The 21,369-nt window shown below is 44.8% G+C and overlaps 1 protein-coding gene and 1 pseudogene across 3 annotated transcripts in view; both read right to left on the bottom strand.

The window, feature by feature from the left end:
- LYZL6 (lysozyme like 6) overlaps positions 1–21,369 on the bottom strand; it is a 35,667-nt gene that overhangs the window by 7,416 nt on the left and 6,882 nt on the right. The window lies entirely within an intron of this gene.
- On the bottom strand, positions 5,632–6,212 carry LOC309651327 (NADH dehydrogenase [ubiquinone] 1 beta subcomplex subunit 1 pseudogene; annotated as a pseudogene). The gene has a single exon. The product of its transcript is annotated as an NADH dehydrogenase [ubiquinone] 1 beta subcomplex subunit 1 pseudogene (transcript).

Below are 21,369 nucleotides of genomic sequence, written 5' to 3'. Positions count from 1 at the left end.
TGCCATGAAAGCAAAGAATGAGGCTATTTCTATCACTAGGGATGTGTGTGTGTGTATCTTTCCCATTAAACTAGGTGTATGTTCCTGAGGATTCCTCCATCCACTAGCTTCATGAGTCAGGCAGCTTCTTGGAAAACATGGCTACCCTGATGCCTGTCTCCTCACGGATGTTTTAATCTGTCTCCTAAGACTCACGCCATTGCAGCCTGAGCTTGCGACCATTCTTTTGCCTCTCTCTTCCACCCTACAGTTGCCAGATTTAGCAAATAAAATTACAGGATGCCCTGTTACATTAGAATTTCAGACAAACAACAAATAAGTTTTTAGTATAAGTGTGTCTCATGCAACGTTACTCTGCTCTGACTCAGTAGGGTCCTACAGAGACAGGTATCACTGAACCTCGGAAAGCAGGGAGCTCCATCTCTGCCCATGAAGGCCCCTCTTGGGGTTCCCTGGGGAAAAAGTGGTTCGGGCAGGTGCACCCCCAACTTCCCCTCCCGAGCTTACCGCTCTCCTATCCCTCTCTGACCCCAGGTCCCAGCCGGCCTAGGGCTTTCTCTGAGAATCTGTAGAACAAAGTCGTTTGGGTAGGAGCCTCCTCTTCCTCATGGACTACACTTTAGTCCCGCCCAGCTCACCGCTCTCCTTGTTCTAAAGAAGACGGGAGTGCTGAGCCATCCCCACCTTCTGGAACCCCAGTTCTGTGATGTCATCACTCTCCTGGAAATACCCTGGTCATACATGCAAATTGGCTCAGTGTTGAGGCCAAACTTCAGGCAGAAATGGCAGATGGGCCTGGAAGGATTGCTGACAACGGTGGGATAGGGTAGAGAGGGCTGGTTGCTCTGTCTGCGCACCCCCCTTCCCTTCTGGGAACAGTACCACCTTTGAGGGAACTCCTTCCACCATGGGGCTTCAGTGCCACAGTCACAGGGCCCTGACTTCCAGGTGACAGGGTGTGCCCATGCCCCAACCAGTGTATTTTGAACTGAAATTAAGCAGAGCAGCTCAGCTTCTCCCAGGAAGACTTCGGGTGTGGGGCCAGAGGCGGACAGTTTAGAATCACGTGGATACGGCCCATCCGAGAGAATAAGCCTCCTTGAACAGGGATCAGAGTACAGACAGGATTCCAGCCCCAGGGTCCACCCTTTCTGCAACCTAAACACCCTTTTGCCCTTACTGCTACCCTATGATTCAATAAATGTCCTTTCTTGTGTAAACACGTTTGAGTTGAGTTTCTGTCACTTACAACCAAAAGAGACCTGCCAGGAGAGGAAGGATGGGGTTAACCATCCACGGAATGGTGACCTGACAACCTGTCACCTCCCCATGAAGGCCACACATCTTAGTATCATTTGTCACCAAGGAAGTCTGGGAGACATTTCCACCAACTATAGCAAAAAGGAAGCACGAGAAAGTTCTGTTACTGATGTTCACTCCATCCTCTGAAACAGGGTGATAAGGTCTGACAGAAAGGAAGTAAGAAGAGCTTTCTAAGTGGGCAGTGATGCCCCATACCCTCTGGCTTTGGATTTCCCTCCCCAGTGGGACAGCAGCGCATTGCATCTTGGGATGTGAAGCCAGCCAGAGCTCTGGTGGAGGTTGAACTCTGGGAGGAGAGTATTCTCTGGGTACCACTTTATGAAGTACCGTTTGGGGCCAAAAATATGCAGGTGCCTCAGATGACCCAAACAACCATGTCTGTGTAGAATTAGAGCCCTGGGTAGGAGGAGAGGCTTCCATAGCCCAGGACCGCATGCTGGAAATTGGGCCAGGGGAGGGTCTCCCTGCAGCTAAAAGTCTTAGAGGGGATGATGGCAGCACTCAAACGGGGACCAGAGGGACCCTCTACCCCCACCCCCCAACTGTGACAGACATGAGCCCTGAATGGATTCCTACCCATTCAAGGAAATGGGACCCAACCTGGGACCCAACTTGGGACCCAAGAATAAATTCTGGACGTTGCAACCTGGGACAAGAAGACATGGAAGCCACAGATCATTGGTCTAAATAAATATTTACAAGTTATAAATCAAACTAGCAAACTGTTAACTAAAATATTTTCTATCCTCATATTCTGACAAACATTCCTTTAAAAGGATAAAATTTTTAAATGTGTATGAAGCTATGGTTTATATATGACTGAAAGTTAGCAAAATGTCAAAGATGAATGAATTTAATTTTTATTCCACATGTCTAGATGCTCTGTTAATGGGCTGACAATGTTGGGATGAATAATAAACATATACATAATTCATAAAGGATTATAACTATTCCATGAAATTTATTTTTCTTATCTCCCTTTCAACAAATCACTAATTATATTACTATTATCAAGATTTTTCAATATATTTAAGAATTAAAAACATAAATATATTCAAAGTACAAATTTTTAAATATATTTTCATCAAAAACATAAATTTATGGGAAAAATGTATTAATTTTCTGTTTTCCAAAAATTAGCTTTTTTAAAATATTGAAAGGTATCTAATAATTCAAAAGGCAAAATACAAATTAGAATGAATGAATATTAAATTTTTATATCAAAATTATTTATATAAAGCCAAACACTTTATTTTACTCTTTGAAAGCTTAATTAAATTTTATTAAGTAACTTTTAATTTTAAAATTTAACTTAAATTTTATTTAAATTTTAAATTAATTTTTAAACTTTTTTTAATTTAAAACTTTTAAAATGAAAATGTTAAAATTCATAAGTCTAGCATTCAATGTCCATCTTGTTGCTAATGTAAAGAATTAGTATCATATTATGTCTGAAGTCTAAACATATATAAAAATTTAAGAGTAATATGTAATGTGATTTATGCAATATTACAAAAATTTCCTCAGCTTTTTACAACTGAGGCAAATACTGTACTAATTCCTGTGTACTTCCAGAACCATGAGTAGAAACATGAAAATAAGAATTGTACACTCAGCACTACTAGAAAATGATATTTCATTGTGTTCAAATCTATCGCGTTCAAGCTACCTGAGAGGAAAGCTCTGACAAGTTAATTAGTCCTTTCTCTTTCCTTCTTTTCTGCTCAAAACGTCTCTGGACTCTGAAATTGTACCAAGCAGGAGTCATTAAGCTTTCATCAAACCTTTAGACGCAGTTGCATTTTTCCCCATGAACATAGGGTAAGATGTAAAGAAGCATCTGCCCGGGGCCTAAACATCGTTAGTCAAGAGAGTGGATGTTTCGGGTTAAGTCGTCCTGTGCCAGTGCTGAGTGCCAGATCCTGAGTAACAGAGACATCCTGTGGTTTAATTTAATTATCTTGTCTGCAGGTGCACTAAGCACAGGCCCAGCTAGGGGCTGCACTTGTCAGTTTTAATGGCAATACTGGAAAAGTATGCTCTGGCAATAAATTGCTATAGAAACCAGAGGAAAATGTAAGGAAGTGTCTGCTTTGAGTTTTCAGTAAAATATGAGAAAACCCCCAAATGATACCGCTGGCTGAAATGCAGAATACAAGGAACTAAACTCCAGTGACAGAAATGAAATCTGTATTGAAGGCAGAAGGAGCAGAATCCACACGGCAGAAGAGTCAATCAAGGCTGTAGTCACACACTTGGGAAGTTCTTCAAATGCAGAGCAGAAAAGCATGTGGAAAACAATGGGACAAAAAAAGGACGGATATGGATGATAAAGATTAGAGCCTTAAACTGGAACAAAGACACCAGAGCTGAAAAAGGTGAGTTTGCAGATCTGATAGGTAACCTGTGTTCCAGGAAAAATACATGAAAAGACAGTCACTACTGAGACATATTCAAACCATATATTCATAAGAACGAATTTTTGACTTTACTTTTAGGCTTGTACTTTACCCCACAGAATATATACCTTCTCAAATACTTCAGGAATAGTGACGAAATTGATTATAAACTAGGCTACAAATAGTACCTCAATTTGTCCCCAAAGGAGGAATTACATAAACTCCATACTCTGGCTATAATTTAAAAACCCCAGTTTCTTATAACTTTAACAGAAACACACACACACACACACACACACACACACACTTTTTCCCCTCTGAATAATTATTGGGTCAAAGGCAAATTAAAATCTGGAATAACAGGTTTGCAAAACAATGAAAATGACATTAATATATTAAGCGTCTGAAATTTATTTAGAAGTAAATTCATAATCTTAACTGCTTTCATTCAAATAAAACAAGCAAACTGAGCGTTCAACTCAAGAAGTTACAAGAAGTAGAAGGAAAACATTCCCAAGGAAAACAGAAGGAAGCAAAACATAAGAATGAAAGTGTAACGTCTTTAATTGGCTTCAGGGGGAAATATTGGGTGACAAGTTAAAAACGAAGTTAAGAAACAAAGACTAGAGAACCTGAATATTACGTATCCCACTATGGACTTTGGATCCTTCTCTGTAGCATTAGTGTTGTGTAAACTAAATTTTTCAAAGTTTCTGGAGTGAATTCCTTGCAAGAACTGGCCACTCAGAAGCCAAGGGTTACCAGCAAGCAACAGATTTCTTTAATAAAAACACAGTGGGTAGATTATCCAGGAAAGTACATATAACTGAAGGTTCTAAAGCTTTGATACCCCAAAAGCATTGCCAAACACTTTCTCCCATAAAATCATATTTTGTCCCAAGGGGGACCCCTAGCAGGACTGAGAAGTACCATTGCCTACTGCTGGACCTGGGAGCATGGGACAAGGAGAGACACTTATGTCTCTGCTCAGGAAAGTGCAATGGAAGCTCCTTGATTGTGCTGTGAAATGCAAGAAGAGTGAAATACACTCATGGACCTTAGCAGGTCCATAAGTCTGAGTAATTAATAGACTGGAGAAATTCCATGGTGGTCCAGTCCAGACACACCATTCACATAGTTCAAAAAGAAGTATACCACCCTGAAAGTCAACCCTTCGAGAAATGAATCTTTCCACTGAGCTAAAATTTGCCCGTGTCCACTTTCTCTGCTTAATCTCAGTCCCCACACGTCATCCACCCAGCTTCGGACCCTCTTGCATGGGGTGGCCAATTGCTGGCCTTTGGAGTCAAACCAAAATTTCTGGCAAAGAACTGGGCTCATATAACTGCATGTATAGGTAAAGCATGTGACTACATCATTATATGTTTTAGTGTAATCATGCCTGAGCATCTTCATAGAACTTACCTATTATTTTATTACTTTCCCCCAGTTTCTCTTTTATATTATAGTTAAAGCATTATGCTGATTTTTAAATTTACCACCATTATGAATGGATTAAACAAATCAATAAAAAGGAATAATGATTGGTACACACAACAACGTGGATAAATTTCAAAATAATTATGCTGACTGAAAGAAGCCAGACCAAAAAAAGAGTATATACTGTATAAGCCCATTTATAGAAAACTCTAGAAAGTGTAAACTAATCTATAATGACAAAACAGATCAGTAGTTTTTTGGGGGATTAGGGAGTAGAAAGGGGCACAAAGAAACTTTGGGGGGTGATTGAGATGTTCACTATCTTCATGTGATGATGGCTTCATGAGAATTTATATAAATCAAAAATTAGCAAATTGTACACTATAAATATGTCATTTATTATATGTCAATACTTCAATAAAGTGCTTAAAATCTTTAAAAATTACTATCATTACACTATGTATATATATTTAAGTAATGAATGTGTTTTTATTTCTCTTATAATTTAAAAAATGTGAACATTCTGTAATTCAGCAGCAACTTTTACTTCCTCGTGACTTCTTCACTGGGTCTTAATTCCCTTTTATATAACAGACTCCTGTTCCGGAAGGCAATTAGCTTTTCATCATTCTTTCTGTCTAGATAACATCCAACGACAAATCCCACAGGGACAAGTATATGTACCCAGTGGTCACGCACAATCTGAAGTAAGTTCATCATGAATTCTGAAGCCTCGGAAGCAACAACGACACCACCCACAAAATATATTTTGTGAAAAGGGAGTTATGGGTCTGTCACGGTTGAGAATCCCAGTATTAGGAAAATTCAGAAGTTGGGGCAAAGTTTCTCCCGCATGCCAGTTTTCAGGCCAACTCTCTGTGCAATTTATCCAGTGGCCACTAGAGGCCAGCAGAGGTCCAGGTACAGGAAGGCAGGGGCTGCGGGGACACCAACACGTAAAGGTATTCCCTCCTCTATGCTCGCCAGCCTGGGAGCTGGGCATTAATATCCCCGATTTATGCAGTGGTAGAGCCGGGATTTGGGTTGTGGTCTCTTTGGCTCCTGATTCCACTTTGCTGGTCCCTCAACATCAAGAGCCCTCCCTGTGCTACCATATGTCCTATCTCCAGTGGGGCAGCAGCCAGAGATCCAGGTCTGTCATCCACAGAGGTGACATGGAGTAATTGGAGGTGGCATCAAAGAGTTGTGATTCTCAAGGTGCCTTTAGAAGGCAGCTCAGGCTCAAGGCACCCTCTGTATTGGCCTTCCACCTTGCCTGAAACCCTCCTATGATGAAACAAGGCGGACTTCCCTGGTGGCGCAGTGGTTAAGAATCCGCCTGCCAATGCAGGGGACACGGGTTCGATCCCTGGTCCGGGAAGATCCCACATGCCGCGGAGCAACTAAGCCCCGTGCACCACAACTACTAAGCCTGCGCTCTAGAGCCTGCCAGCCACAACTACTGAGCCCGCATGCCGCAACTACTGCAGCCCGCGCGCCTAGAGTCCGTGCTCCGCAACAAGAGAAGCCACCGCAATGAGAAGCCCGCGCACCGCCACGAAGAGTGGCCCCCGCTCGCCGCAACTAGAGAAAGCCCGCGCGCAGCAACGAAGACCCAATGCAGCCAAAAAAAAAAAAAAGGCAGCGTTCCATTATCAGACACCGCAACATCACAGGCTTAGCTAACCAGGCTGAAGAATGAAGCACTGGTGGAAAGGTCATTTTTTATAAGGGACAGGGAAAGGAGACAGGGTTTAATTGGGGGTGGGGAGGTGACGGTGGAGCAACCATGGGATGCTACAATGGAGGCCTCCCAATAAAAACTATTGTTAATACATCTTGGGCCTCCCAGTGTGTGAGGCACGAAGCAGTGTACGCAGTGAATCATTTCATCGTCCCAGCACTCTTGTGAAATGCGCTGCGGAGAAGTTAACTCACCCATAATCACAGAGCTTGCAGGTGGCAGAGCAAGGATTTGAATTCAGGTTTGACACCAACATGGTGGGTTTAGCTGCTGCTCTGTACTGCTCACGTTCATGGAATTGTCTTTCTTACTCTTTGGGGCTGGGGTATTATTTAGTTCCTGTGTTAAATTGGTTGGTGTTGGTAACAGGTGGTGGGTATTTTATTTCAAACTTCTGGAGATAAAGCTACTGATGATTCAAGAGAATTTTAAGCCTCTGTGATGGTCCAGGAGGGAAGTCCTCTCTATTTATTGAACATTTTCAATGTGTGAGGTTCTGTGCTAAGGTTGATACTTTCTTAGTGATGCTATTGGAAGGGCAGGTGGGCAGAGGCCAGCAACAAGGAATCGAGGGGCAGGTGATATGGAATGGTCCCGTGACATTTCTGCCCACAGATGTGTGTCAAAGGCAGCGGGACCCTACCTCAGCTGGAGTCCCGAGCAGGTGACCAGACCAGGATGTAGGTCCAGGGAGCTACACCAAAAGGCCCCAGTCGTCAGGAAAAGCCAAACCATCCCAGTGAGCAGATAACTCATGTGTGTGGTTTGTGGGTGATGAAGTATTCCAGCGGTTTCTTTTTTAATTTTTTTTTTAAATTTATTTTTGGCTGCGTTGGGTCTTTGCTGCTGTGTGCAGGCTTTCTCAAGTTGTGGCGAGCGGGGGCTACTCTTCATTGCAGTGCGTGGGCTTCTCATTGCGGTGGCCTCTCTTGTTGTGGCTCACGGGCTCTAGAGCGCAGGTTCAGTAGTTGTGGTGCACGGGCTTAGTTGCTCCGCGGCATGTGGGATCTTCCCGGACCAGGGCTCGAACCCGTGTCCGCTGCATTGGCAGGCGGATTCTTAACCACTACATCACCAGTGAAGTCCCTCTCCAGAGGTTTCTTTCCTGTACATCTTTTCCCTTGGGCTTGGACCAGTCCACCTGGGATCATGCAGCTTGATCCTCCAGGCAAGGTGCCTCAGGGAGGTGGCCTCTTCTGTTCTGCAGGGCCCATGAGCTATGGGCTTCTGCCCATCCTGCTGCTTTTATGCTCTTATGGACACATGGTAGGGGTGATACAGGCACCAAGTAAAGGCTCCAGGGCTGCACAGGTTAGGACAAAGCAAAAGGAGGCCAGAGATAAACAAGTCCTCACAGACCCATTGGATCCACTTGCTTCATTTCATAGATGGGAAAACTGAGGACTGGGGAGGGGAAAAGACTCGACCAAGGCTACACGCAGGGTGAGCTAATGGCCAAGTTGGGGGTAGGACTCCCAGCACAGTCTCTTTCTCCCATACGCCCCAGACTTAGTTAATGATAGGTCCTTGCCTCTGGACACTTCTTTGTGCTTTGTCTATTACTATTTACTCATTATCTTGTGTCTTTCTGAAAACAATAATTCTTTAATATCATTACATATTCAGTCAGTGTTCAAATTTCTAATTGTTCTATGCCAAAAAGCATTTTTTTTAACTATTGGATTAAATCAAGATCCAAATAAGATGCGCTCAGTTGTGATTGGTTGATGTCTCCTAAATCTCTTTTAATCCATAGGTTTCTCTCCCCTCTTTCTCTTTTTCTTTGTAATTTATTATTGAAGAAGGCAGAGCATATACCTTGTAGATTGTCCACAGTCTGTGTTTTGATGATTACAAGCCCATGATGTAGTTTAACATATTGCTCTGTCTTCTATAATTCCTGTAAATTGACAGTTGAGTCTAGAGGTTAGATCAGATTAAGATCAAAGCAGGTGTTGTGTTCTTCCATCAAAGGGACATAATGTCTAGTTGGCTTCCTTTTTGTGACATTAGCAGCTGTTGATGTCCAATGCCTGGACCCATTAATTCTCTGGGAGTTAAACATGGTGACATTCTAATTCTATAATTCCTTCTTCATTTAGTAACTGGTTTATTTCAATAAAGAGAAACTTCTCCTCTTCTACTATCGGTTACCCGGGCTATTATCTCATGAATTCTGTGAGAATTCTGGGTCGGTACAAGTGTACCCCATTTCTATATGAGCACAGAGGTCAGAGGGGTAAAGGGAACTGTCACCAGGAGAACTGTCCAGCTGAGCCCCCATCAACCCACAGAATTATAATAAATAATTAAATAGGAGTTGTCTTAAGGCCCTAAATCAGGCAGCAGCCCACGGGTGGCAAACCTGGGCTTAAGGACTCCTAGGCCTTTTTCTCCCTTCGTAGGAGGACAGATCTGCACAGAATCTTAAACATCATCCAGTTCAGCCTTGTCATGTTCAGATGGGGAAGGTGAGGAAGCTGAAGGCTGGAGAGGTGTAGTGACTTATGCAGACTTGCACACGTAACCAAGGTCATGGGCATAACCTTAAAGGAAACCCCTAAAAATTCCTGTGATCAGTTCCAGGGTCTTTGACGCCTGTGTCTGCCGTTCTTGCTCTACAGCCTGTGCTTGTACCCAGTGCACCATCTCTCGACCTTGTCCTACTCTTGTGTCCCCAGTGCCCAAGATCGACACTTGATAAATATCAGTTGAACAAGTACATGAATGAAGGTACCATTGTTTTTACATCTCCAGAACTGGCTGCTCGTGGACCTGCCCACTGGGGAAGGCTCTGCAGGCATCGGTCCTGCTGTAGATGTCCAGAGAGCTGCCAGCCTGTCAGGCACAGGGCAGGAGCCACGGTAAGAGGATGAGAGAGAAGAGGGAAGCAGCAGGGTTCACTCTAAGAAAGCAACTGGAGCGGCAGACTATACTCCACCCTGGCAAGAGGCAAACGCAGCAACACACAATCCTGCAGAGAGCATGGATGGGAGCACCAGTAGGTGGCACTGAGATGGGGCAGGGACAGAACTCCAGTGCGCAGGAGGAGCAAGGCAGGACCCTCAGCCTCATGCTGGGCAGGTGACCAAGGCAGGAACTCAAGCCAAGGGTCAAATCAGAAGCCATGAGTATTAGTTAGGATTAAGCTGAGTTGAGAGGAATGGAAAACCCCAACTATCACTGGCTCAAACAGGGTAGAAGCTCATTTCCTTCTCATGTTAAGACACCCCAAGGGAGTCAGTCTACCACCAACAGGGTGCTCCATGGTACAAAGGAGATGAAAGAGGGAGAGGACCCAGGCTCCCCTGTCTTCTTGTTCTCCTATCTTCAATCATAACTTTGCTCCTTGGACCAAAAAGGCTGCTGGGACTCAGCCTTTCCTAGCCATATTCCAGGTATCAAGAAAGAGTAGGGGAAAGAGAAGAGCAGTCTCCTTTTTTAGGGCATTTCCTAGAATTGTGCAGACTACTTCACTTAGATTCTATTGGCCAAAATTGAGTCACATAACTAGACCTAGCCACAAATGACAATGGGAAATACAGTCTTCATTTCACACATTCATGGGCCCAGCTAAAAATCAGAGGGTCAGTAAGTGAAGATCAGAGAACATGTATCCAGTGACTCAAATTATGATACAAGACAGAAGTCAGCAGGGGACTCACAGCTTAGGCCCAGGTGCCGGGCTGTAGCTGTTTCCATCCCTGCTGCCCTAGGTCCCAGGGCTTGGGCAGAGTGAGGTTATATGAGTGCAGTTGTGGGGAGGGAGGAGGTGTGGAGCCCAGCCACGGGGCCTGACTGTCCCTGAGTACCACAGCAGCAGCAGTGGGCCTTTTACAGCTAAGCGTAGCATCAGCCCTGGAAGAAGTGTCTGCTCATTGTCAAGGACAGGCACAGACTCAAAGGCCAACAACTGCCTGATGCCATGAAAAGCATCCTCAAGATGATGAATTCAGGGCCACAGACTGCCTTTTCCCAGGAGGCAGTGACGTGGCTGAGGACAACTGCTTTTTCTTCTTTACTTAAAAAAATAATTAAAACAATTCTACCATAGAATAACATGTATGTAGAAAAGTACACAAATCATAAGTGTACAGCTCAATGATTTTCACAAAAAAATGAACAACCCAAGTACCCAGCACCCAGATCAAGAAGTAGAACATTACCACAACCGCAGAAGGCCCTGAGTGTCCCCTTCTGGTGACTACCCACCCACTCGCCCTCCTCCCACCTCCACCCTTCCCACCCCACACCCTCCAATGCCCACCCCTACCACCAGCATTTAAAAATCTTTCTAGGCAATTCCATAGTCAATGTTGAGAATCGCTGCTTTTGTAAAAACAGTTATCTAACTTGGCTGCACATGAGAATCCACTGGGATAGAAAAAGGAACAGAGACAGCTAGAAGGCAGTGTGGTACAGTGGAGAAACCTGGGGGCCAGACAGGCCTGCCAGTTTTCAGCTGTGTGACCATGACTGAGTCCCTTCACCTCTCTGAGCCTCACCTGTGAAATGGGAATAGTATCATCCCATGCCCGGCAGAGTTAAGGCTGAGAGATAGAGGGTGTTAAGCCCAGGCACATGTAGGGTCCATATATGGCAGCTACAATTGTCATTTTTATTAAAGGTGAGCAACCCCAGGAAGACTGAAAGCCCTTCTTTCTTTATGCAGATGGGACCCAATCTGGGGATGGTGGATACAGACTATGTGGATAAGAGGGTCAACAGGTTGTGCTGATGAGAAGCTAGGGTCTTTCTAGGGAGCCCAGGAAAATTCCACGGGCAGCAGAAATTCCCAGCCAAAGCCAACGAGTGGTGGCCACTGGCTAGCACAGCTGCAACAGCACTGGAGACCAGCAGCTGTGGATGAACTTGGGCAAAACCAATCCTTCTCCTTCAGCAAGACAAGCAAGGAGCTGACTGGCTGCAGGCTCTGACTCTGAGATTTACTTATGGAGAAAGAAGCAACCTGCATCCAGCACCTACTTTGTGCCAGGTGCTGCACATTCATGCCTTTAATCTTGTGAGGTGGGCAAACTCATCCCATTTAAACCTGGAGGAGCCTGAGGCTACGGGCAGGAGCACCTGCCTAACTCACAGAACCCAGGTGTCACCAGGAGGCTGGGACCTGCCTCTCGGTTGGGCTGCAGTGGCAGCACCCCTAGGGATGTTCTGTGTTCGCAAATGACCTGCCGACACCTTGTTTGATTAGATGCTCATTTCTGTCTTTTTTCCTGAAATGAAAAGTATATGACTTTTTAAGATGATGACTTTATCCTTTTTTGTACTTATTACAAGACATAATGTTTACTTTAGAACATATAGGAAATACAGATAATCAAAAGAAAAATATCGAAGTCTCTCATAGCCCCATCCTACAGAGATGAGCACATCAAAGTTTCACACCTATTGTTCATCTATGTGAGTCTGTGTGTATGTGCATGTGCGTGTGTGTGTGTGTGTGTGTGTGTGTGTGTGCAAGCGCAGGTAGAAATTTACCAAAAAGGAGTCATAGGGTATACTCTGTTAGATAATTAGCTTCTCTTCACTTAACAATATAGTTGACCTTGAACCACACAGGTTTCAACTGCGCGGGTCCCCTTACAGCAGATTTTTTTCAATACAAGGCAGGTTCCATATTCGCAGATACGGAGGACCAACTCTGGGACTTTAGCATCTGGGGATTTTGGTATCCAAGGCAGGTCCTGGAACCAATTCCCTTTGGATATCAAGGAATGACTGCATATAGTGGCCATATTTCTATGTCCTTGAATATTCTTCTCCAACAGTGGCTCTCATTAGATCCCCCCAGGAAAGCGTAACAAATATTCACGTCTGGGTTCCACCCCCAGGCCGATTTAATGGGCCTGGGATGGGGTTGGTCTATGGGACTTTTAAGACTCCCCAGGTGGTTCCAATGTGTGACCAAGCTGGAGGGCCCCTGTGCCACGGCATCATTTTCCCATGGTGGCCTTGCATTCTTTTTGCTGAAGGGATGCACTGTAATTTGACCAACACCCTTTTCTTGGACATTTAGTTTGTTTCCATTTTTTCATCATTATAAACCTTGTAGAAGGTTCTTCAAGTTTCTCCCATTGCACATGTTCATTATGGCTTTCAGAAACATAGATAGTATGATCATTTTATTCTTTTTTTTTCTTCCAGTCTTATTGAGATATAATTGACATACAGCACTGCATAAGTTTAAGGTGTACAGCATAAAGATTTGACTTACATACATCATGAAATGATGACCACAATAAGTTTAGTGAACATCCATTATCTCATATAGATACAAAATAAAAGAAAAAAAATATTTTTCCTTGTGATGAGAACCCTTAGACTTTACCCTCTTAACAACTTTCACATATAACATACAGCAGTGTTAATTATATTTATCATGTTGTACATTACATCCTTAGTACTTTTTTATCTTATAACTGGAAGTTTGCACCTTTTCACCACCTTTATCCAATTCCTCCTCCCCCCACCCGTAGGTGATTTTATTCTTTTTTCATATATTTATTTATTTATTTATTTGGCTGCACCGGGTCTTAGTTGCAGCACGCAGGATCTTCATTGCCACGTATGGGATCTTTGCTGCGGCATGCAAACTCTTAGTTGCCAGCATGTGGATCTAGTTCCCTGACCAGGGATGGAACCCGGGCCCCCTGCGTTGGTAGCGCGGAGTCTTAGCCACTGGACCACCAGGGAAGTCCCTGGTGACTTTATTCTTGATTTAAGAACTTTGGCAAAGAGGCTTATGGAATGGTATCAGGTGAATTAGATACGACTCTTTTGTATAAGTGAGCGTCAGCTCGAGGTAGCTTAAGCTATAAAGAGGGCTTATTGCCAGACTCTGGGAGATTTCAGCGTTCTGACTGCTGGGACTTTCTCTCACACCCTTTAAGCTGTTGCTCCTCATTCCTTCTACCCCAGCTCCGGGCAACCACTAATCTGCATTTTTGTTTCTATGGATTTACCTATTCTGGATATTTCATATAAATGAAATCATACAGTATGTGACCTTTTGTGTCCAGCTGCTTGTGCTTAGCCTAAAGCTTTTGAGGTTCATCCACGTTGTAGCGTGTATCAGTCCTTCGTTCCTTTTTATGAATAATATCCCATTTGAATGGCTATACCACGTGTTGTCTGTCCATTCATCTGTGGATGGACATTTGGCCGTTTCCACCTTTCAGCTATTATGAATAGTGCTGCTGTGAACACGCATGTATGTGTATTTGTACATTTCCAATTCTTTGGGAATATACACCTGCGAGTGGAATTGCTCATGATTACCTTTTGTCTGGTCAACTGCAGTAGCATCCAGAGTGATCTCTACATTGTTGCAAGGGTCATCATTTTCCTTTCTCAAAAACATTATTTTTCTTCTTATAAGAGCTATACATGTTCATTGTCAAATTTTTAAAAACTACAGAGAAGAGTTTGTTTTCCTTTTTAATCCAGGGGAATGTAAATGCTTCTCCGCTGACTTCCCCGCCCACTCTTCAGCCTTCTCTTTTGACACTCCTCCGCACTGCCGCCCCACCCCTGGGTCCCTGTGACTACAGCCCTGTGCTTCCCCAGGCTTCAGAGCCACAGCAGATGCTGCTTCCTCCGTGGATTGCTCTTCCTGCCCTTGTCTGCATTTTCCTGTTTACCTTTTCTGACTCAGCACTCCTGTCACTGTTCCCCCAGCACATCACACAGACCTGTAAATGGCCAAGATCACTGTGCCCGGACAGTGAGAAAGGGAGGCTGACCCACTTGGGATGCTGTGGGGTTCTTCTGCTTGACCCCAAAGCAGCACTGGTCCTAGCCCTTTCCTCTCCGCAGTTTCCGATATTCCCCACAGCGTCTGAGCTAAACAGGGAATCACCAGCTCCCCTGAGCCTTGTCATTAGGGGTTGGCATTTTGCTACATTCCCCTGTTGTGACGACTGGCTGCCAAATGGGCAACCCAGAAGGATATTTCTCTTCCTTTTTCCTTCCTCCAGGCTTGTTCTTTCGGCTCGAGAAGCCAGATGCTTTGGGGTCTAATTACACGCTGCCTGCCGTTGGAAGTGCAGAATGTCAGAGCTGGAAAGGAAGAACCTCATTATAAATAATCACTGCCAGCATTTATTGAACACTTACTCTGTGCCAGGCCCTGTGCCAGGCTTGTTTCCAGGCATTACCTCATTTACCCTTCCCAACAATTCTAGGAGGCAGAAACCATTATCACCCCTGTTCTGCAGGGAAGGAAACAGAGGCTTTAGGGAGGTTACAGGGCATTTTCCTAACTGTGCTGAGTGGTACACAGTGGCAAAAAATATTAGTAGGTGGGTAGGGAAAAAGAATCCCATTGTTACACACCGCATCCTGCAACCCCGCCCCCCCCAGGAAATTTACAATGCACATCATCAACATACTAAAGGCCCTGAGAAGTCCTGTAGTTGAGAAATCTGTTAAGGTCAGTGCCACTTCTGTACAGACCTCACGGAACTGCTGATCCAGAAAGCACAGTTTGGGGAATGAAGATATTAACCATGCTTCTCATCTTATATATGGGGTAAGGGAGGCCCAAGTAGTGGTTTAGGTGCAGACCAGGCACAGATCTTGGGCTCCATGCTCTCTGCACGTCCCCTCCCCCACCTTCCAGGAAACAGAGGGTGGAGGAAGGCAAACCATGATCCAAATGGCCCACTCCCTGTTTTTATAAATAAAGTTTTATTGAAGATGATCTGTTTCAGCTCCCTCGATTTATAGATGAGCCAGTCAAGGCCCAGAGAGGATGGGTGACTTGTCAAAGGGCACACAGCCAATTAGGGGCAGAGGCAGAAATAGATTCCAGATCTCCAAAATCCAGGTATTCTCTGAAACACAAATCAGACAGGTGGTAGGAGGTGACGTGTGAAGTCCCTGATACCTGTGATACCTGCTCACAAGTTCTCCACTGCACAGTACTTATGCAGGTACTGCCCCCTTCCTGCTATGGCACAGACACCCCCGAGGCATTTCTGCCGATGCTTTGGGCAAAGCCACCCTGGTGTGAAGAGTGGCGCTCCTCTGCTCTCCACCTCGTGTGGGTGAACAGAGCAGGGGCCAACCCTGAAGTCTCTCGAGGAGGGGCAAAAGCTGAACGGGGCGATCCGTGTTTATTTAAATTCTGTACCAGATGCAGGAAATCATTAACTTCCCCTCTGCCAATGTAAAATGTGAGATCATTTGGACAGGACCTGGGCAGAAGGCAACCTTTGCCTGCTCCAGGAAGAGTTTGCCAAACAAATGAAGAGCATAAACAGGAACCTCAGGGCAGCTGTTTGAAACCACTTCCGAAAATAAATTCCTTTCAAGGGCTTTTGGGCATCCCTGAAGTGCACTGTTGTACAATGGTCATCTGCTGACATTTTGTGTGTGTGTGTGTGTGTGTGTGTGTGTGTGTGTGTACAGTTGAATACACAAATAGAATCATTCTTACCTCTTCATTAAAATGGTTCATGCATAGAACACTTTATTAACCTTTTTAGAAAGGTGAACAATTTAAAATACCTTCAGATGTAAACATTTCGGTTCAGATAGGTCCATCCGGCAACTGATACTAATTGGGGAGGTTTTATTAATCTCTGAATCTAGGGGTGGAATCGTCTTACCAACCCCGGATGGCCAAGGCATGGTGGACAGCTAAAGGTTCATCTAGAAACAGCTGCGGGGACAACGGCGGCCTCTGGGTGGAGGTTCTTCCTGGGGCAGCCAGACTGCCCAGATGGCCTTTCCAGAGCTGGGAGATGCAGGCTTGTCACTGAGGTGGAGGGTAAAAAATAGTCCTGTGTGGGTGGCAGCTGGGCCCAGAGGCACTGGCTTCCTCATTCTAGAGCGGGAAGGCAGCCCGGTTGACAGGCACCTTCTTAAGCTCCTGAGGCCTCTCCCAAGCCCTGGGGCCTGGCGGGAGGGTGGTCTTTCTCTAACAGCGAAACACTCCCCTTCCCCCCTGCCCCCCACCCCCACCCCAAGCACAAAGAACGTGCTGGAACAAACTTGGGCTGGGTTATAAGGTAGCTAAGGGCTGAAATTCTGACTGTGCCAGTTACCAGCTCTGTGACCTCAGGCAAGATTTTTCTCCTTTCTGAGCCTCCATTTTCTCATCTGTCAAATGGGGATCCTGACTTCTCTCTGAAAGGCTCGCTGTGAAGATTAAGTAACAATGACAGCTGACATGTTCTACTCTGCAACCTCACTCTTCTGTCCCTCCCCCTTCCACCGGTTGCTCACCTTCCAGCACATTCTTCAAGAGTTGCTCTAAGGCAAGCCAGCTGCATGTCATTAGAACGCTCAAGCAGCCCTACGGGAAGGTCTCCAGGGCCAGGAACTGAGGCTTCCAGACAATAGCTGTGCTGGGGAGTCACGTTAGAAGCTGATCCTCTACCCCCAGTGGAGCCTTCATGTGACTGCGGCCCTGGCCAACCCCTTGACTGCAGCCTCATGAGAGACCCTGAGCCAGAACAACCCAGCTAAGCTGCTTCTGGTTTCCTGGCCCTCAGAGACTATGTGAGCTAATAAATATTTGCTAAATTTGGGGGTGATTTGTGATGCAGAGATAAGTAATGTACTTCTCTTTCAGGGTTATTGTACGAATTAAGAGTTAATGCAGGGACTTCCCTGGTAGTCCTGTGGTTAGGACTCTGCGCTTTCACTGCCGAGGGCAAGGGTTCAAATCCCTGGTCGTGAAACTAAGATCCCACAAGCCACTTAAGTGGCCCCCTCAAAAAAAAAAAAAAAAAAAGCAGTTAATGCAATCAAATAGCAACCAGACTTGCTGGGACCAGTGACTCCAGAAAGGGCAGAAGGGAAAAGCAGGAGGAGGGAGCACTGAAGAGGGAGCATCTGGCTGAGTCCCGGCCAGGCAGGTCCCCCACTCCTGAACTCTGGGAAGGAGTCTGGGAGACTGAATATACAATGGCCAGACCGTGTATAAAAATAGTGCTCTGACCCACTACCTATAGCAACAGCCCAGGAAGCCGAACCACAAGCCCTGTAGCAACCAGCCCCAAACATCCAGGCCTTGATCAACAACAGCTTCCCTAATTTTGCCCCCACTTTCAACACAGTACAAATTGGAGAAAGTTAAATATGCTCCCCTAACCAATCACATGGGCTGCCCCTCGTCTAGTCAACCCACCTATAGCTTTTCTATGCCAGCAGCCTCCAATCGGGGCACACCTGAAGCCGGCCCTTTTTGCTGCTACAAAGCTTTCCCGCTCCTCTATCTGCCTTTGTGTCCCTGCCAAACCCAAGTAATGGTGGCTGACTCCCCCACTGTAGTAAGCTGTGAATAAATAGCCTTTGCTCGTTCATTTGGGTGGTCTTTGTTTATTTCCACAAGCCCAAGTTCTCTCTCTCCCTTCCTGCTCCCAGGTCATAGACAACATCTTCCCCTCCTGCAAGGTAACCAGAGAAAGCTGCTCAGGGATGATGGAAGAAAGGGGACAGTTATAATTAAGAGTGTAGCTTTGGATGTAGTATTGATATATCTATATCTATATCTATCTATACACACACACACACACACACACACACACACACACACACACACACACACACAATGGAATATTACCCAGCCATCAAAAAGAATGAAATAATGACATTAGCAGCAACATGGATGGACCTAGAGATTATCATACTAAGCAAAGTAAGTCAGAAAGAGAAAGACAAATACCTTGTGATATCACTTATATGTGGAATCTAAAATACGATACAAACCAACATATCTACAAAACAAAAACAGACTCACTGACATAGAGACCAGAATTGTGTTTGCCAAGGGAGGGGTTGGTAGGGGAGCAAAGGACTGGGAGTGTGGGATTAGCAGAGGCAAACTATTATATATAGGATGGATCAACAAGGTCCTACTGTATAGCACAGGGAACTATATTCAGTATTCTGTGACAAACCATAATGGAAAAGAATATGAAAATATATATATGTATAACTGAGTCACTTTGCAGTACAGCAGAAATTAACACAACATTGTAAATCAACCATATTTCAATAAAATTTTTTAAAAAAAGAGTGTAGCTTTGGAACAGGACAGATCTCGGCTCAAATTCTGGCTCTGATGCTTAACTAGCTGTGTGGTCTTAAGTAAGTCAAATAACCACTCTGAGTCTCTGTTTCCTCATGTCAAGGGGACATCCACTGTAAGAATTCAGTGAGGTAATATATTTAATGCACTGAGCATATAATAGGTGCTTAATAAAGGAAAGGCCAACCATGAGCCTCCTCACAGCCTCTTGCTGGAGTAGGCAGGCCCCTGTACCCCACTTTCACTCACACCTCCCCAACCTTTCTGTGCAGCAGACAGCTTGACTGACCTCAGCTGGATGGGGTCAAAGCCATGGGCTCCAAGTCCAGGGTATATCAAAGGTCAGGGGTTGGTCTCAGGAAAAGGATGGACAAAAGACAACAAAAGCGTTTCTCTAAAGAAACCCAGCTGGTCAAAAGCAGGGGACAAAATGTCTAGGCCAGATACCTGTTCTCATCCTGTTCTATCCTGGGTCTGAGGGGTGGTCAGGACAGGGAGACTCCTGCCCAGAAAACTCTGAGTGCCCTTGTGCCAGGCTGCTTTCTTAAGACTGAGGAGGTGAGCTGGGTCTTTCCCTAATCTCTCCTCTGTGTGTGTGTGTGTGCATGCATGTTAGTTTCTTCATCTTTAAAATGAGAAATTTAATAGCTTCGCAGGACACACGCACACACAAATTAGTGTTCTACTAATAGTGAGGGGGTGGCTTTGGGATGCTCATGTGCTGGAGGCATCCTGAATCCCCTCCCTCCAATTTGCCAAGCCCTTTCTTTCCATCCACTTATCTCTCCTTCCACCGCCACCCCTGGAATCCAAGTCTCCAGCCAGCCATCTTTTGCCTGGACTATTGCAAAAAGTCCTGAATCTTTCCTTTGATTCAACAATCAAAGAATACAAGGGTGAGAAACCATCCACTAGCCCCTAAATTCACACTATGATTTTTAAAATATTGACAATAAACAGGACTGGGGGCAGTGTGCTCTTTCTCCACAGGGCTGGTGTGCAAACTGGTACATTTCTGAGGGGCAATTTGGTTAGATTTACTGATTCTGCAGGTCCATTTTTCAAAATATAATAGAAATAAAAAATTACACTTTCTGTACAAAGACTTCATTACAAGGTTCTTTATGGTAATCTTGTTTCTGACAAAAGAAGGAGAAAGAAAGAAAGAAAGAAAGAAAAGAAAGAAAGAAAGAAAGAAAGAAAGAAAGAAAGAAAGAAAGAAAGAAAGAAAGAAAGAAAAGAAAGAAAGAAAGAAAAAGAAAAGAAAGAGAAAGAAAGAAAGGAAGGAAGGAAGAAAGAAAGAAAGAAAGAAGAAGGAAAAGAAGGAAGGAAGGAAGAAAGAAAGAAGGGAAGGAAGGAAGGAAGGAAGGGAGAAAGAAAGAAAGGGAGAGAGAGAGAAACAAGTCAGATATCCAAAAATAGAGACTTTGGTTAAATAAATTGTAACAGTCTATAGTTTGAATACAATATACAATTCCTTCACTAAAAATGATGGTGCAGACCAGTAATTCTCAAAGTGCATCTAGGAAGAGCAGCAAGGACATTTATTTGAAATGCACAGGCTTACTGATTCAGAAACTCTGGGCTGAGCCCGGGGGGGTCTGGGTTTTAACAAGCCCCCTGGGCAATTCAGAACCACTGTTGTAGGTGAATATTTATCACTACCAAAGGATAAACTGTTAAATGACAAAGGGTTACAAAACAGCATGTACAAAACAGCATGTATGAACAGTGCATCCCTATTCTGAATACATATATAAAGACACACATAGAAAAAGGACAGGAAGTTTTTGTACCAAGGCAGTGACATGGACACTCTCTGGGTAGTAGGATTATGAGCTTTTAGATTTTTTTGCGTTTTGCTAATCGGTAATTTCTAACAAGTTTACAGTGACGTGTATTTGTAAAAAGGAATGGGGAAGGGGAAAATGCAATAACATTTTTTTTTTTTTTTTTTTTTTTAAAGAAAGCTGTGTTTTATAGCTACTTTATTTATTTATTTATTTATTTTTGGCTGTGTTGGGTCTTCGGTTCATGCGAGGGCTTTCTCCAGTTGCGGCAAGTGGGGGCCACTCTTCATCGCGGTGCGGGGACCGCTCTTCATCACGGTGCGCGGGCCTTTCACTATCGCGGCCCCTCCCGTTGCGGGGCACAGGCTCCAGACGCGCAGGCTCAGCAGTTGTGGCTCACGGGCCCAGCCACTCCGCGGCATGCGGGATCCTCCCAGACCAGGGCTCGAACCCGTGTCCCCTGCATTAGCAGGCAGACTCTCAACCACTGCGCCACCAGGGAAGCCCGCAATAACATTTTTTAAATTAAGAAAATGTCAAACGGGGAGGGCTGGGGGCGAGGTGGGAAGGGGGCAGAGAGTACTCCTCACCTTCATGGTGGGAGCGAGGCTG

The sequence above is a fragment of the Balaenoptera physalus genome (assembly GCF_965194825.1).
Source record: "Balaenoptera physalus genome assembly, chromosome: 20".
Lineage (NCBI taxonomy): Eukaryota > Metazoa > Chordata > Mammalia > Artiodactyla > Balaenopteridae > Balaenoptera > Balaenoptera physalus.
The sequence above is the reverse complement of the archived record's forward strand: the minus strand, read 5'-3'. Positions and strand labels throughout refer to the sequence as shown.